This window comes from Varanus komodoensis, unplaced genomic scaffold (assembly GCF_004798865.1).
Source record: "Varanus komodoensis strain SLA01 unplaced genomic scaffold, ASM479886v1 scaffold1, whole genome shotgun sequence".
Lineage (NCBI taxonomy): Eukaryota > Metazoa > Chordata > Lepidosauria > Squamata > Varanidae > Varanus > Varanus komodoensis.
Genome location: NW_025335268.1, coordinates 15750051 through 15766935, shown reverse-complemented (window position 1 = coordinate 15766935; position 16885 = coordinate 15750051). Strand labels below are relative to the sequence as shown.

Below are 16885 nucleotides of genomic sequence, written 5' to 3'. Positions count from 1 at the left end.
AAAGCCATGCTACAAGAGCTGGAGAATCACTTCTGGTTTGAGAAGATGGTGTGAGGGCTAGATGGCACCTGCAAGTCAAAATCTAAAGCATTTGGGGATATACTGTCTGTCCATCCGAGGTTGAAAGCAGTGATCACCAGAGTGAGTGATATTGCCCCCCGGGACCTATGAAAAATCAAGAGGGGGCATGATTAGTTGTGTTAAATTTGCAGTACAGCAGTAGACCTAATAGAAAGAAAGAGACATGGGGGCTCTAGGGTTGTTGCCCAAGAGGAAAGGGGGTGGCAGCACAAAAAAAGTTTGGGGATCGTTGCTCTAAGGAATTTATAGAACAGATGAGTTCACCTGTGCTTTTGAGTATGTCTCTGTTCAATACACTTTAAAATTGGGCAGGGTTTACATGGCAGGAGGAAGGAACAATTAAGCCTAAATTGTTTGTTCTTTCCAGCTTCATGAACCGAGGTCTGAAGCTGTGATTTAGCCAAATGGCGTATTTCCCCAGTGTTTGAAAAGGGCAGGATTGAGGACAGGGTTGCTTCTGATACTATGTGGTTGGGTACGAGCATTAGCTGAGATAGTAAAAAATGGTCATTACCAGTGTAATTAGTTTCAGCCACTGTAATGTTCTGTGCAGAATTTTCCCTCTGATGGACAATTGTATATAGACTTAAGGCTCAGGAGAAAGATCCAAGCAGCCCATTAGTCCTGTGAATATTGGCGGCATGTCAGCTGTTCTGTTCTAAGGATGGCTTCATTTACCAATTTGGTGTGATGGGGCCCATTCAAGGATTAGAGGGTAGAAAACTTAACTGGTTTGTGCTTTCCATGTTGTGTCCTGGAAATTCTATAACAAGGAGCTCAATTTTGTTATCATTCAGAGGAGTGTAATCTCCAGTGAGCCTTAAGTTTGCACCATTGTTACAGGGAAATGCATTTAGCTCAGTCTTGCAAGAACACCTCAAGCAACTAGTATTTATAAAACAGATGTGAGTTAATTAGCCATGTAAATTGGCCCAGCTGTGCTCTCAAGGGGAATATCACAAATTTTGATGAGTAAGCAATCAAAACTATTACAATGGCAAGTGTGAAGAAATAGAACAAGAGAGCTCTTCCAGAAGATTCAAGAAATAAAAGGAAAATTCAAACCTAGATTAGGAATGCTGAAAGATAAACAGGAAGACATGCTATCTGTCCAGTAAAAAATAAAGAGAAGGTGGAAAGAGATAGTGGAAAATCTATACAGAAGGGATGCAGGAATGACAGATTCCTTTGAAGAGGAATCCTATGGGGAAGAACCTGCAAAATTAGAAAGCAAAGTGAAAGCTGCTCTGAAAACCCTTGGAAGGAATGAAGCACCCAAAGTAGACAGGATAAGGTAGAACTATTCTAAGCTGCAGAAACTGAATAAGTTCAAACCCTAACAAGAATATGTCAACAAATATGGAACACAAAGGACTGAGCCACAGGCTGGAAAAGTTCAATATTTGTTTGTTTGTTTGTTTGTTTGTTTGTTTGTTAGTTAAAACATTTTTATGCCACCCCAATAAGAAAGATGTTAAGGAACTCAGCAACTATAGGACCACTGCATTAATTTCCTATGCATGCAGGGTGATGCTAGAGGTGTTGCATGGAGTGCACCCTATATGGGATGAGAAATTCCTGATGTTCAAGCTAGATTCTGAAAAGGAAGAGGCACTTCAGATCATATGGCAGGGGAAAGAGCCAGGTGATGGCTGCAATCAGGGAAACAAAAGCTCCTAATGCCTCATTAAGAATAACAAGTTCAACTCAGAGATGGTTGTTGAAGTAATCTCAAGGAGAAAGATCCTCCATTGTCCTGATGGATATCCTATATTGTGGAGAAGAAGCTACTGTTAAGACAGAATATAAACAGTATGTTTTCCTATAGGCAAAGGTGTCAGAAAAGGGTGCATTTTATTTCCCTTTCTGTACAATCTGTCTCTTCCTACCCTCTTGAGTGAAGATGTACTTAACAGCTCAAAAACGGAAGGAAGGAAGGAAGGAAAACGCAGAAAAGTTAAGCAAATTTCAGTGCATTGGTATCCTTCTGAAGTTCAGTAAAAAAACATTGCTTCTTCCTCATCCCAGAAACATGTCAGTTACCAGTTAATTCAAACAAGCAAAGTAGAGTTGGGTGTGGGACTGCAATATAGCTAAATAAATAAATAGGGAGGTTTAAGTGTTAAATAATTGCTTGATCTTAATTTGCTTTGAACTAATTCCATTTTAGAAGGCATGTTTTGACTTGGAATTTCATTTTTTCCCCCTAGGTTTCTACAGCTGTCTGTAAGGATTATATCTGGTTTCAATATTCTCATCTTCAGCAGCCTCCTCTAAATTAGGATCTTCTTCTCTGGGATCAACGTTGAAGAGTACTCGTGGCTTTTACCCGCCTCCAGGTGGGTATATATTGTGTCATATGGCATAAAATTATTATGAATGGAAATCCCTAGTGTGGCTGGATGACAGCCTTTCTCAGTATGGAATCTAATAGGTTTTTGAATTGTTGTGTCTTTTGTCATATAACCAGTTCCCCTCAATATTCAATGTTTTGTGTTGTCTTGCAATGTAGAGCATGTTATCTTTTAACAAGCATCTGATGCTTCTAAATGATCTCTCTAAACTCCCCTCCTGCTTATTGCTTGGAATTAGAACTTTGTGGACATGTTCTGTGTCAGCACTGACTCACTTCCATTTCTGGCAAGTTTGAAACATCACATTATCAGAAAGGTGATTAGATCTTGTCTTTCTTGGATCTCTCAGATAATCATGCTGGAGCATCTGTTTCCATTTACCAGGTCTTCTACATGTAGGTTGTCTCTATTAGAATTGTTTCACTTCTGTTAGAGATACCTGATTCAAGTCCTTAATCTCAAGTTTTGGTCACACAGGTCAGCTTTTCCACTAGCCCAAATATGAGGGTGATTGTGATGGCCCATTCTATTATTAGCTCTTGCTGGAGCTATGTTATTTATTATTAATGTATTGGATTGGTATAAAAGCTGCCCATTAGCATCGCACTCTGCCGTTTGACCTACAATGGCTGCTGTAAACTTCATGCTCTCTTTGTTGTTCTTGGTAGTTGCCCACTATATTTGGGCCTTCCTCCTTGTCCAGCTGACTAGCAGTTGTTTCACAAACCAAAGTATGTTTTCAGACTGGGTACTTTTCAGAGTGGAAGAGACCTGGGTACTTCTCTTGCCTGACCTTTTGAATCCTTGTTGTTTCACTGATTCCCACTTAGTCAGAGGTGTTTTTTTAAAATATATTTCCTATTCCTGTGTTGGAAGTTCAGCTTTCCAGTATTCTTCTGGGGGTGATACTGCCATTCCCTTCCAGCTCACATTTTGAGTTGATTTGTTACCCTTCCTCCCAAGTAATTTATGAATTGGTGCTAATAATTTCATAATAAGGGTCAGGTATGGCATGGGTTGGCAGAAGATCTTCAGTCTATAATGCCATTGCTTAAGGAAGGGGACTGGTTCACCTCCATTATTTGAAGAATGCTTGTTTTCATATTGCCATAGCAACATTTGTCTCCTGAAGCCATCCGTGTTGTCATAACGCTACTGTACCAAGTAGGGCCTTCAAGTCGCAATCAACATGATGGCATGCCATGGAGATTTGCTGTTTGGACAGCTGCACACCCTCAGCTAGGAAGACTCTGGTGAGTTCCCTATGCTGGTTTGGGAGAAAAGCTGCCAGAGCCTCCATCTTCTGCCAAGAAGGCCTGGTACCTCCCCCATCATCACCTCATAATTTGATAAGTAGAGGCCCAGGCCCATCGCCAAGTAGATGCAGCACGCCATCACATCAAGCCGTCTTCCTCCCCTGTCTGTTGGTGTGGTACAGTCATGCTCTTGCCTACTCTGAGTCACCCATGTGTGTGATGCACAGAGACCACTGTGAAGAACTACAGATACAGGTATACAACCTGCATATCTCCAGATAATTTGTACTACAGTTCCCAGGAGACCCAGCTAGCATGGTCAGTAATCAGGAATGCTGAGAGTTGAAGTACAAGGTATCTGGACTTGTATTTTCTGCTGATCTCCTGAAGTGTAAGGATCAAGTAACAATTCTAGCTATATCATTTTTATTCATAGAATCATAGAATAGTAGAATTGGAAGGGGCCATGAAGGCCATCGCGTCCAACCTCCTGCTGTTGCAGGATACCATGTTACACTATCCCATTCAGATGGCTGTCCAGTTTTTTTTTCCAATGTCGCTAGTTGGGAGAGCCCACCACTTCTCTAGGCAGCTGGTTCCACTGTCCTATTGCTCTGACAGTGAGGATCTTTTCCTGATGTCCAGCCTGAATCTGGGTTGTCACAGCTTGACTTGATCATTCCTGGTCCTGCGCTCTGACTTCAGCAAGAAGAGATCTTCGTGACAGCCTTTGAGGTACTATAGAGGGATGTCATGTCCCCCCTCAGTCTTCTCTTCTCAAGGCTGAACATGCCCAGTTCTCTCAGTCTCTCCTCACAGGGTAGTGTTTCCAAACCCTGAATCAATTTTGTTGCCCTCCTCTGGACTCTTTCTAATTTTTCTGTATCTTTAAACCTTGGTGCCCAGAACTAGACACAATATTCCAGATGAGTTCTGTCTAGTCAGGAATATAGCGGAACTACTATGTCTCGTTATTTGGAAGTAATTTCTGTTAATGCATCCCAAAATAGCACTTGCCCTTTTGGTGGTTGTACCACATTGTTGGCTCATGTTTAGGCTATTGTCCACAATTACTCTTGAGATTTTTTCTCCCAGTTCTGTATTCCCCATCTTGTATCGATTCATTTGGTTTCTTTTTCTTAGGTGGAGGACTTGGCACTCATTGACTCTCATTCTGTTGCTTTCAGTAGATCGCCCTGGGTCTAGGGTGTTTGCTATTCCATCCAGTTTTCTATCATCTGCAAATTGGGTTATCTTTCCTTATACATCCTCACCTAAATCATTAATAAAGATGTTGAAGAGCACTGGGTCCAGGAATGAACCCTGTGGTAACTTCTAGGACTGTCATCTGATTCAAGAAAGCTTAGTCAATTAGATGGGTAAGTTGGTTAGTAGTTTTATTTACAAATTGAATCTGCATATATTTGCCTGCTATTCATTAGAAAAACCATACTATTGTTTTTAGCTGGTGTTTTAACAAACACAGTCTTAACAAAGGCATTCCATTTGGTGTCTGTATAAAGATGCAATGCCTTTTCTAAGTTGGCACCAAATGCCTACAGTTTTTCTATACTAGGGTGCAGAACTAAGGGCCACATTCCAGTGGTGAGTGGGGCCAAAGTGGGATCATCTTGGCTGGGTTTGATAGAAGCTGAGATTCAAAGCATCTAGAGCATACTAGGTTGGGGAAGACTGGTTTATAAAACACCATATTTATAGGGAGTTGTTTCATTGTTTTTTGTTTTATAAATCCAGTTTTTGAGTTGTGTCTTTGGTCGTATTGGGTAAGTATGGTTATGAAATAAACTAGGTCAGGTCTATGCAGAAAAACACAGGTTTTAGTAAATCTTAATTTCCGTTCTGCCTAGCTTGAATTCTCTCTTGCTTAAGTGAAAGAGAGGCCTGTTTGTGCTTGTTATACATTTGGAATCTCTTCTGCAATAGATGTGGGGGCAGCATCTTCGTGTAGGGATGCAATCTTAACAGTTGCATGGTCATAGAATGTTATGCTCTCCAGTTGGCTGGTCATGATGACCAGATGATTGTTTTTCCCTTTGACTATCAATTAGAGGTTGAAGTAATGTTTTCGAGAGAATCTGGGATGAGAGATGCCAGAGGAGAGAGATATGAAATGCACGAAGCGGTAGGAAAGGGGCAAAACACCAAAACTAGGTTGGTAAATTAAAGGCCAGATCACATTATACAAAAGGTGTAGACACTGTACCCCAACGCTTTTGCTAAACATTTTGTTTGAAAATATAAAGCATGTGCCTCAAATCCTTCACGGATAACAGCTGCAATTTCCTCATGAAAATTCATGGGGACATTTTTAATCTACAGTACTCAGGAGAACTGCCATAGCTTTGTTAGAATCTGCGAAAGCATAAGAAATAATCACTTCCTTCAGGGGTGTAACAGAGACACCAACAGATCTACAAAGCAGAATCTAGCTCACAGAATGGAAAATAAAGATAATACCGTCCATCATGCACAAAGGCAGGTTTTTGTGGGCCCAAATCCAGAACCCAGCCTTGTTTACAAGGGATGCTAATAAAAACAAGCCACAGTGGAGACAAGCCGCATCTTCATTGCTCTTACTCATGTCTCCAGATTCATTTCAAAGACAGTTGTGTTCACTGGAAATAAGGCAGTGTTGAAATAGGGAAAAATGAACTAAGCACCCATGTCTTGCCAGCATTAAACTTGAGTTACTCATTGAGCACAAATTAAGACAACATATATTTGAAGGAGACCGCTGTCAGATGTCTCTTACTATTTGCAAGAGAGATAGGAAATGATCTCTCCTATCTCTGTGTATTCTCAGACCTTCAGCCTGGGACAAGTTCACCTGCTCTTATATCCCATGTTTGTTCCTTTCTAGTCCCCTGCCCCTCCCCATGCCTGGATCAGCTTCCCCTTCTTTATTCTTGAAGCCAACTCCTCTTTCTTCAGGTGCTTCCTTATAACTCATTCATTTGCAAGGCATTTCCAGGTTCACTATAGGCTCATCTTGCTAGCCAGGTCTGCTAAAACTCTCTTGCCTCCAAATGCTATGTAGTGAAATAGCTTTATTAGGCTTATTCAAATGTTTCACAAAATGTGCCAGCTTTTCAAGGCTTTCAGATTTCTTCAGGCAAGATATTACAAAAAAAATGCCATTTACGTGACTTTTGAGCTTGCCTGACCTTTGGCTTGGTTTTGAGTTCACCTAATAAAGGCATTATGCTACAGATTTTTTAATTTTTCTTGTGGCCAGCATAGCCAGCTGCCTTTGTTTTGTGTACTGCTTTCCTTTATCCCTTCTCAGTGACAAATTTCCCCTTACATAGTGCTTGACAAGGACTTAATATACACAGAGGCACTCACTGAAGTGCAAAGCCAGGATTGCCTTTTAAGAAAAGATACCTTGTGTGTGTGTATAAATATCTCTGTGTGTATAAATATCTAGGCACGTACAAATGAGCTGAAAGAAATGGAATTCCTTGCTCTGTCCTCCCCACAACAGCTTTTCCAGCTCCTCTGACAAAACTACAGAAAGTTTGAAGACCCAGCTTAATAAAGTGAGCTGTGATGCTGGGGAAGAGCAAACCCGCACCTTCCATAAACAGAGACCTCCTGTCCACAGAAGGCAGATCCTGAATCCAACCCATAAATATGCACTGCACGTACTGCCATCTATTATTAGTTAATGCTGTTCACTGTTTTTAACATTTAATCCCCAATCTTAAGATACACTTTGAGATTTCTGTATTTGTATGCAATTTAATCATTGCCTTTTTCTTGTAGATCACCACAAGCATGCACTGAATGCAAGTATTCTAAACAAATGTGCACACTCACCATGTTTTTTTCTACTGCTCATATTTTACCCCAAATTACACCCTTCCTTGCTGCTTTCTGTGGGAAAGCATCGTCTGAGAAAAGCATTGGGATCCCATGGGAGCACGTCTTGGATTTACAGGTTGAAGAAAAGTGGATAGTGGGAAAAGGGCTAATCATACATGTGCATTTCTGTGTGTAAATATGCCCTCTCCTGGAGCTGTTTTTTAAATACAAAAAGTAGTTCTCAGGGCTTTGCTACTAGTGTCTGCATACTTAGGCCCTTCAAGATAAGTTTTCCAGGCAAGAATTGCATTCATCAGTGGCTATTAGTTATAACAAAGCTAGTAGGATTGCCAGGAGATACTCATTAGTCCTATCCTACTTCTGAGCTTCACAGCATTGTTCTTCCTGCACTTGAGATGCTCTCTTTTTCTCTTGCTCTCTGTTCAGAAGAGAATCTGTACAGTTTTGGGTATGTTTGAAAAACACTGCTGTTCTAGATCCCAAATTTTAAAAAAGATGTTCTCTGCTTTTGAATATGTTCTTTCAGAAAGAGAAACCATTATTTTTGACTGGTTCAGGAGCTAATGCCTCAATCAGCAGAGTCTCTTAATATTCCATTCTCCTGAAGCCCTGCAAAGGTTTTCGTTGTTCTTAAAATAGCCCCTGGCATAGTCTTGAGAGGAAAACCAATAAAACATGTTCTGAAATACCATACATTTCTGCTAACTAACATACTGGCTAATAAGGTTTGCATGCTTTGTTGAGTGAGAACCAGAGTTCCCCAGCTGCTGAATGCAGAGTTCTTTAAGAAGTTGCCTGTTTCTGTTGACTGTCAATTTCTAAGAGGCTAGTATGTTGTTACAAGGTCTTATCAATGTACTTGGTTATGTAGAGTCACTGAAAAGTGCAGAATTGTATGCATTCATTTGTTACCTGAGTTATGGGGACTGTGCCTTCTTGCATTATTTTACTTGGCTGGATTACTCTTGTTCATTTTAGATTCCTTTGTAAGAGCCCAATGCTTCCCACTTCCCTCTGTTGTTAAAAATTGCTTCTGATGAACAAAACAGCTTTCTTTGGAAATAATTTGGAGGCATGTGACAGCCACAGTCAGAAGAGGAACATTAGCCATGTCAGACCAACATGTGCGATGGCCTTGTTCCCCAGAAGTGTTGGGTTCTGGCTGTGTGCCCACAGAACTGCATCCCTTGCTTGACTGATGATTTTAAGTTTTTTAGTCTCCCACATGTAATCTGGGTTCTCATTCATAACCTTGCTGGTATCTGGAGGAGTAGGAGGGACATCGGCTGGGACTGTAACAAAGCAGAGGTGCCTTCCAAAAAGGGGACAAAGACCTGCTATATCAGAGCAACACATGTCATGTAGGAAGTGCAGCTTCTTTCCTTGCTGGTGAAAAATTAGAGAGGTAGGCTGTTGGGTTGAGCATGGGTTAGTTCACCCCAGCCAGTCCTGTAGCCCTGTTTATACTTCCTGACAAAACCAAGCTTCCTACAATCCCAGAGCTGAAAGTCTGCCGCTGTTCCTGTCCTGTCTGGAAATTTGGCAGTGACCTCAGACTACCAACCAGATGGGACAAGCAGACTCTGCTCCAACCGCAGACGCCAAGACAAACTCTCTGGCTGCTGTGACTCTGACACAGGCTTAGCCCACGTAAAAACAGGATGGCAGAACTCAGTCCTGCTTCCTTCAAATATATGCCTCCTAGCACAGGGTTTGGCTCAGCAGTCTGAGGCACGGCCAGCTGGTTACACTCAGGTGCGTGCAGTGTTTGCTTTCCTTCTAGTGTGCTCTGCTTACGGCACAGGTGTGTTGATGCCTGCAGGCAGTGTAGAAAGAAGAACTCGGCAAACTTTTTTCTGTGACAACAGCCACATCTTGTAAGGAGCAACAGCCATAACTTTTTAAGCATCTTATGATCAATAAAAATGCCACAAAATGTAAGACCTTTGTCTTCACATGCCTCATGTTACAGGGTTTCATTTGTGCATGAGAGAACAGTAACAACTTGCCATGGCATGTACAGGCTATGAGTGCTATGGAATTACGGGCAATACCAGCAGATTTCAACCAATGTGTGGTTCAGAAAGAAAGAATTGCCTTCACAACTGCTTACCCAAGAATCAATGCAAGGGTTTGGCTTCTACTTGTCTAACTTCCTAGTCATGTTTATTCTTCCAGTTCATATCATGCTGGATGATTGCTTTTCTCCACTTCATTCCCAGTATTTGTAATACCCGATCACTCGTTGCTTGCAAATTCAAAATCTTTATGCTGATTTTTCTGCCTTGGAACTCCTTTACTCTTCTTTCTGTTTACTTGTATTTTCGTTGCTGTATTTGTTCAGACCTTTTTTGACTTTATACATCCCAGTCTTTTTCATTACTGATTCAGTGCCTTCCATCAGTGAAGTGTGTGAGATGACAGCCCTGGGAGAGAATACAGATTTTTGCCTGAGCCCAGGAACAGTCTGCTGTGTACAATTTATGAAAATGGTTAAGGATCAAATCTAGACCTGGTAGTAGAAAGAAACAATACTATCCTCATATTCTCAAGCGAATTCTATCTGTATCTCTGCATGTAATAGTGATCCAGAAGTCAATAAGGGAACAGAGATCTAACCATGAGGACTAGAAATGTCTAAAAAGTATCAAATCTGAAACCTGTTTTTCTTGGTCGTGGCCTCTGTGCATCACACATATGGATACTGCGCCTGCGCAGTGCCTTTGGCCGGAAGATTGATAGCTAATGGTTTGGCGGGAAAACTCCGCTCCCCTCCCCCCGAGCAGTATATATGGAGCAGAGTGTCCGCCATTTTCCAGTCTTTGCAACCGCCGTTCGTTGTGCCTCGTGCCGCTTCGCTCTCGCTTAGATCGTTACTCGTATTCCCTTTGCTTGTTGAGTTCTCTTTCTCTCTTCCAAGGTAGTATTCCCTCGTTTATATTACCCTTTACTGTTCCAGTTAGTCTCTTCATTTTTCTCTTTCTTCTTGTTCCTGTAAAAACAAAACAAAACAAAAAATATCTGTTCCCGCTATACTATCTTCTCTTTTTTCTACTTTTCTGCGATGGCGCAACGAATGGCGTTCCACAAGTGTGGAGTGTTTGGCTCTAAGATGCCCGCTGCGGACCTGCACAACTTGTGCCTCCTCTGTTTAGGGGAAGGCCATAGGACGGACAAATGTGGCCATTGCCTGGCCTTCTCCAAGCAGGCCAGGAAGAATAGGGAGAACCGCCTATGTAAGCTCCTGTGGGACCAGGCTCTCCTACAATCGGACCAGCTGGTGGCTAAGCCTGCTACAACCTCGGTTGTACCTGACCGCCGTCCGTCTTCAGCCGATCCGCCGCAACGTCTGGCCCCTTCCTCTGCTGCTACGCCCTTCGGACAAAGATGCTCCCACCATGGGCGATCAGCCTGTTTCCCCGCCCAAGAAACAGCAGGAAAAGAGGAAACACAGCGGCCCTGAGAAGCTGTCTGTGCATAAGAAGGCCAAAAGAGATAAGGCCGAAAAGCCGGTTAAGAAACCGAAGAAACCCGAGCACACCAAACATCGACACTCAGATTCGGCGGCTTCCTCGGTCCTGACCGCAGTCGTGGTACCGACGCCCTTGGGTCCGGCCATTCAGGCAGCAATGAGAGTTACTCCTTCAGCCTCTCCACGCCATATGGGATCTGAACAACACCAGGATCCACCTCACGGCTTGATCTCCGACAGTGAAATACAAGACTCCCTGCTGAGGGCCCAGTTCCCGATACCTATGCCACCTGTTCGGCCTGATACCAAGACTGGAATGTCCCCTCCGAGAAGCCGTAGAAGTTGGTCTTCTGGCGCCTGATCCGACGACTGGTACCACTCCCGGTATTCTTCCGCGCCAAAATGGCCTGACTACCAATCCATCGGCTACTACCCGGCTGCTAGAGGCCTATCCCCTCCACCAGCTCCTCGGGATTGTCCCCATTCTATAGCCTTGAGAGATGCCCTGCGGGCACTGTCTAGGGAGAACGGTAGATCGGTGTCGCCAGGAGATTCCTCCTCCAGCGTCCCAGCTCCATATTGCGTGAACTCGGACAAGTTTGAGGTTGATTCGACTTCGCCTGATGCTGCAGTCACCTCGCAAGGCCCTGCATCACCAGAAGAGCCGCACATCTCTTTCGCTGAACTGATGTCCAGGCTGGTGAGGTTGCTGGAAATCGAGGCCAGCCAACAGCCTGGTCCCAGCACCGATCGTTTCTATGATGTAGTGCGGGGCGAGCAATCGACCTCCATCGCTTTGCTGCTCATCACAACTCTGCGACAAGTGATGACTCAACCATGGGACCTCCCAGCTCACCCTCAACCGACTTCAAGAAGATATGAAGCCATGTACCGGGTTCAGGAGGGGAACATTCCATTCCTCCTTTGTCACCCCAAACTGATCTCGGTGGTGGTAGAGTCTTCTCAGGGCCAGGAGGCACGGGGTCACACAGCGCCCCGCGACAAAGAGGGGAGGAAGATCGACTCCCTTGTGCTCCAAGTCTATGTGGCTTCAGGACTTGGCCTACGAATATCAAACTATGAAGTGACATTGGCACGTTATCAATACTTTATAATGCAGCACCTGGACAACATCATTGCCGCTCTCCCAGATAACCAAGGCGACCTGGCATGGGTATTCATAAAGGAGGCCATGCAGGTCGCGGTGCAACAGCTATCCACAGCCAGACACCATGTGGACATGGACTCGAGGGCTCTCGTCGGCTCCATCTCTCTCTGGAGGCACGCCTGGTTGTTTAATTGCAACTTTCCAGAGGAGATGAAGAGGAGGATTGAGGAGATGCCCTTTGATGGGTCCAGCCTCTTCAACGCAAAGACCAACCACAAGTTGAAGAAGATCCACGAGTCGAGGATGACAGCCCGACATATGGAGTTGCAGCCTCAGCCTCGACATAAGTGGTCGTGGACCCGTCCACAATATCGACAACAATATCCACCCTGACAACAGCCGCAGCACCATCAACAACGCCGCAGGTAACAACTGCCCCAGCGATTCCAGCAGGGCCGCTGCTGCTTTGACAGGGACAAATGCCAGCACTGATGGGGTGGGCGAACCTTTCCTCTCCTTCCAACCCCACCCTTCCCCCTCTCATTTGGGGACCAGCTGAAGGGCCAACTCCCCGTTTGGGAGTCCATTACATCTGATCGGTGGGTGTTATCCATCATTCAGCGCGGATATCAAATTCGACATCGTTCCGTCATCAAGTCCCATCTGGTTTACTCCATGCTCACCGGTGTTGTTAGACAAGGTTCGTCAGCTCCTTTCTAAAGGAGCCATTCGTCGCTTATCTTTATCAGAAGGACTCCACAGATTCTATTCTAGATACTTTACGGTCCCGAAACAGGATGGAGGTCTTCGGCCAATATTGGACCTAAGAGCTCTTAATAAATTTATAACACCAAAGAAGTTTTGGATGACCACACTTCAAAATATCCTGCCGTTGCTGAGGAGAGAGGACTGGTCTGCCTTACTGGACTTGAGGGATGCCTGTTTTCATATTTCGATCCATCCACATCATAGGCATTTCCTCCATTTTGCGGTTGCTTCTGAAATCTACGAATTCATGGTGCTCCCGTTTGGACTGGCCACTGCCCCGAGGGTCTTCACAAAGTGTATGGCCCCTGTCTGCGCACACCTTCGACTACGCGGAGTTCAAATATACCCCTATCTCGATGACTGGTTGCTGGTTTCCCAGACTAGAGAAGGACTTTGTTCCTCTGTAGACATGGCCTGCTCCTTATTACAGGACCTTGGACTTTGCATTAACTGCAAGAAATCTCTTGTTCCTACGCAGATGATAACTTCATTGGAGCCCGTCTGGATTCTACAGTGGCCAAGGTTTTTCTCCCTCAAGACAGACAACGCACTATTACTCAACACATCCATCAAATTCGACGAGACGGAACTGTTCCTGCCCAGACTTTTGGGGCACATGGCAGCATCCCTCGCTGTAGTTCCATATGCCAAGCTTCAGCTTCGCCCCCTTCAACTGTTCTTCAACAGAATGTTCCGGCCACAGACGGATTTACCTATGAAGTTGATTTGACTCCCGTCCTCAGTTCTACAATCCCTACTATGGTGGACGGTATCAGACAACTTAAACATTGGAGTCCCGTTCCGACCTCGGTGCCCTGCAGTGACTCTTGGTACCAATGCGTCTCTGCTGGGATGGGGAGCACTGTGCTCTGGCCTACACACACAGGGTATTTGGAATTGACAGGAGTCCAGGAATCGTATCAATTTCCTGGAACTTATAGCAGTATTCAAAGCTCTGCAATCATTTGAGGACGTTCTTCGCCGTCGAGTTGTTCAGATAACCTCAGACGACATCGCTGCAGTCTTTTATTTGAACAAACAAGGAGGGACGAAGTCACCAACGTTAGCCCGGCTATCGATGCAGATCTGGGAGTGGTGCATTCCGAGAGACATTACCTTGATAGCAATACACCTAGCCGGTACGGACAATGTGGAAGCCGATCTCTTAAGCAGGCACATGTCCACATCTCACGAATGGGAACTGGACCGTCAGACATGCGACTGACTGTTTCAGCGATGTGGTCTCCCAGACATAGACTTATTCGCCACTTGACAAAACGGTATGTGAGACTTTTTGCTCGAGAGCAGGAATCGGACAGGGGTCATCCGGGGATGCCTTTATCATCCCTTGGAATGATATGATCTTTTACGCTTTCCCCCCGCTTCCCCTCATTATGAGAGTAATAGCAAAGATAATCCACGACGGAGCCACAGGACTGCTGATAATTCCTTGGTGGCCATGCCAACCATGGTTTTCAACACTTCTTCACATTTCTCGAGAGAAATACCTTCAACTTCCTCCCATTCCTTATCTCATAACTCAGCGGGAAGGAACGATTCGCCACCCAGATCTAGCATCGCTGAAAATGACAGCCTGGCGAATTCGATAGCAGTCAGCGTCGACTCGGTACCAATGTCATCTGCAGTTTCTACTGATCATGTCTCCGGATCCGGCACGCTATTCCATGTTTCGAATCCACCTACCTTCTCTACGTCTTTGGATCCGACGAATATTCTGTCGGGTTCGCGAGTTTTTCATCCAGACATCCAATGTATTCTCAATTCTGCGCTAAGGCCGTCCACTTGAAAATCGTATGTGGCGAAGTGGCGTAGATTCTCTATCTTTGCTGAATCTCACTCGTTTTCGCCAAACTCTGCATCCATAGATCATATCCTCCAGTTCCTCTTAGAACTTCACCGTTCTGGACTTAAACCATTCTCCATAAGAGTGTATATGGCAGCAATTTCCTATTACCGTGGTACAGTTCAAGGTTCTTCCATTTTTTCTCAACCACTGGTAAAGAGATTTCTTAAAGGACTCCATAACCTCCATCTGACGGTCAGACTGCTTATGCCTACTTGGAGTCTATCAGTGGTGCTACAAGTGCTAACAAGACCTCCTTTCGAACCTTTGGCAACAATTGATTTATGCCTTGTCTCTTGGAAAACTGCTTTCCTTGTAGTGATTACTTCAGCCCGGAGAGCTAGTGAGCTCTGCGCCCTCAGGGTAGACCCTCCATATTTGAACTTTCATAGGGAGAAAGTAGTTCTACGAATGGATCCGTCTTTTCTTCCAAAAGTGGCTATCTCTTTCCACATGGGCCAGGAGATTGTCTTACCTGCTTTTTTCCCATCTCCTTCAAATCCGATTGAGAGGTCCTTACACACTCTCGTCATACGGCGTTGTTTAGCCTTCTATAGATCGAGGGCTGAGTCTATTCGACATTCCAATAAGCTCTTCGTTAAGTACTCTGAGCAAAATCAAGGTTTTCCGGTTACCCCTCAGAGACTTTCCAAGTGGATAGTTCACACTATTATTCTGTCCTATCAGTTGGCCAAGATAGACTTACCCACAATTCCCAGGGGTCATTCTACTAGAGCTGTAGTTGCTTCTTCAGCCTTTGCGTCGGGAGTTCCAATCAACGATGTCTGCAGAGCTGCCACCTGGGCTACTCCATGTACATTCGCTACCCATTATAGACTGGATGTTTGGACTAGACAAGACTGTTCCTTTGGCAGAGCCATTCTTTCAACTATTCTTCGTTGATGACACCTCTCTCCTCCAGTTAGGGTAAGCTCTACCCATATGTGTGATGCACAGAGGCCACGACGAAGAAAAGCAGGTTGCCTACCTGTAACTGATATTCTTCGAGTGGCCATCTGTGCAGTCACACAACCCACCCGCCAGCCCCGCTTGGTGTCCTTGGGTGGTATTGTTGTTGTTTTTTTCGGTACCATGCTATTGTTGTCCTCAGTACCTACACAATATTTTTTCTTCTTACCATCGATACTGACGATATTTTTTCCCTTCATTTAGTTATAATTTATTCTTTAGAGAGCGAACGTCTGGTCTGTCAAAGACTGGAAAATGGTGGACACTCTGCTCCATATATACTGCTAGGGGGGAGGGGAGGGGAGTTTTCCTGCCAAACCGTTAGCTATCAATCTTCCGGCCAAAGGTACTGCGCAGGCGCAGTACCCATATGTGTGATTGCACAGATGACCACTCGAAGAACATCAGTTACAGGTAAGCAACCTGCTTTTCTTTAGACGAGCTCATTCCATACCGAAACCTATGCTCATCCTAGTTCAAAACAGTTGCTTCAGCATTGATGTTTAGAACCAATGGAGTGTTCTTATTTCTTCGTCGTGGCCTCTGTGCATCACACATATGGGTGCTGCGCCTGCGCAGTGCCTTTGGCCGGAAGATTGAAAGCTAACGGTTTTTGGCGGGAAGCTCCGCTCCCCTCCCCCACAGGCTATAAAGAGCGGAGCGTCCGCCATTTGTTCAGTCTTTGCGACCGCCGTTCGCTGTGCCTCGTGCCGCTTTCGTCCTTTGCTTTGGCCATTCTGGTTCTCTCTCTATATACTGCCCTTAAACTACTTTCCCGTTACTTCGTTTTTCCCGTTTTGTGTAGCTCTCTCTCACTTCTTCTTCGATTTAAAAAAAAAAAAACCAAAAAAATATATACTTACCCTCTGCACTATCTCTCTTTTCTTCCCCTTTCTGCGATGACGCAGCGGGCGGCTTTCCGCAAATGTGCTGATTGTGGGTCAAAGATGGCACCGACCGATCCGCACGACCTATGCCTCCTCTGCCTTGGGGAAGGGCATAGGACGGGTAAGTGTGTTCATTGCCTAGCCTTCTCTAAACAGGCTAGGAAGAACCGCGAAAACCGGCTTCGGAGGCTCCTTTGGGATAGGGCTCTGATGCAATCAGACCCGCTCATCCTTACCCCAAAACCGGGCTCCGCTTCTGTGGCTCCTCCTTCACGCCCTT

The 16885-nt window shown here is 44.7% G+C and overlaps 1 protein-coding gene across 5 annotated transcripts in view; it reads left to right on the top strand.

The window, feature by feature from the left end:
• SLC29A1 (solute carrier family 29 member 1 (Augustine blood group)) overlaps window positions 1-16885 on the top strand; it is an 81579-nt gene that overhangs the window by 48058 nt on the left and 16636 nt on the right. For all 5 annotated transcript variants that reach the window (XM_044445586.1, XM_044445254.1, XM_044445334.1 and 2 more), the window contains exon 2: window positions 2292-2420. The gene's annotated coding sequence lies outside the window, so the exon portion shown is untranslated. The remainder of the gene's footprint in view (window positions 1-2291; window positions 2421-16885) is intronic.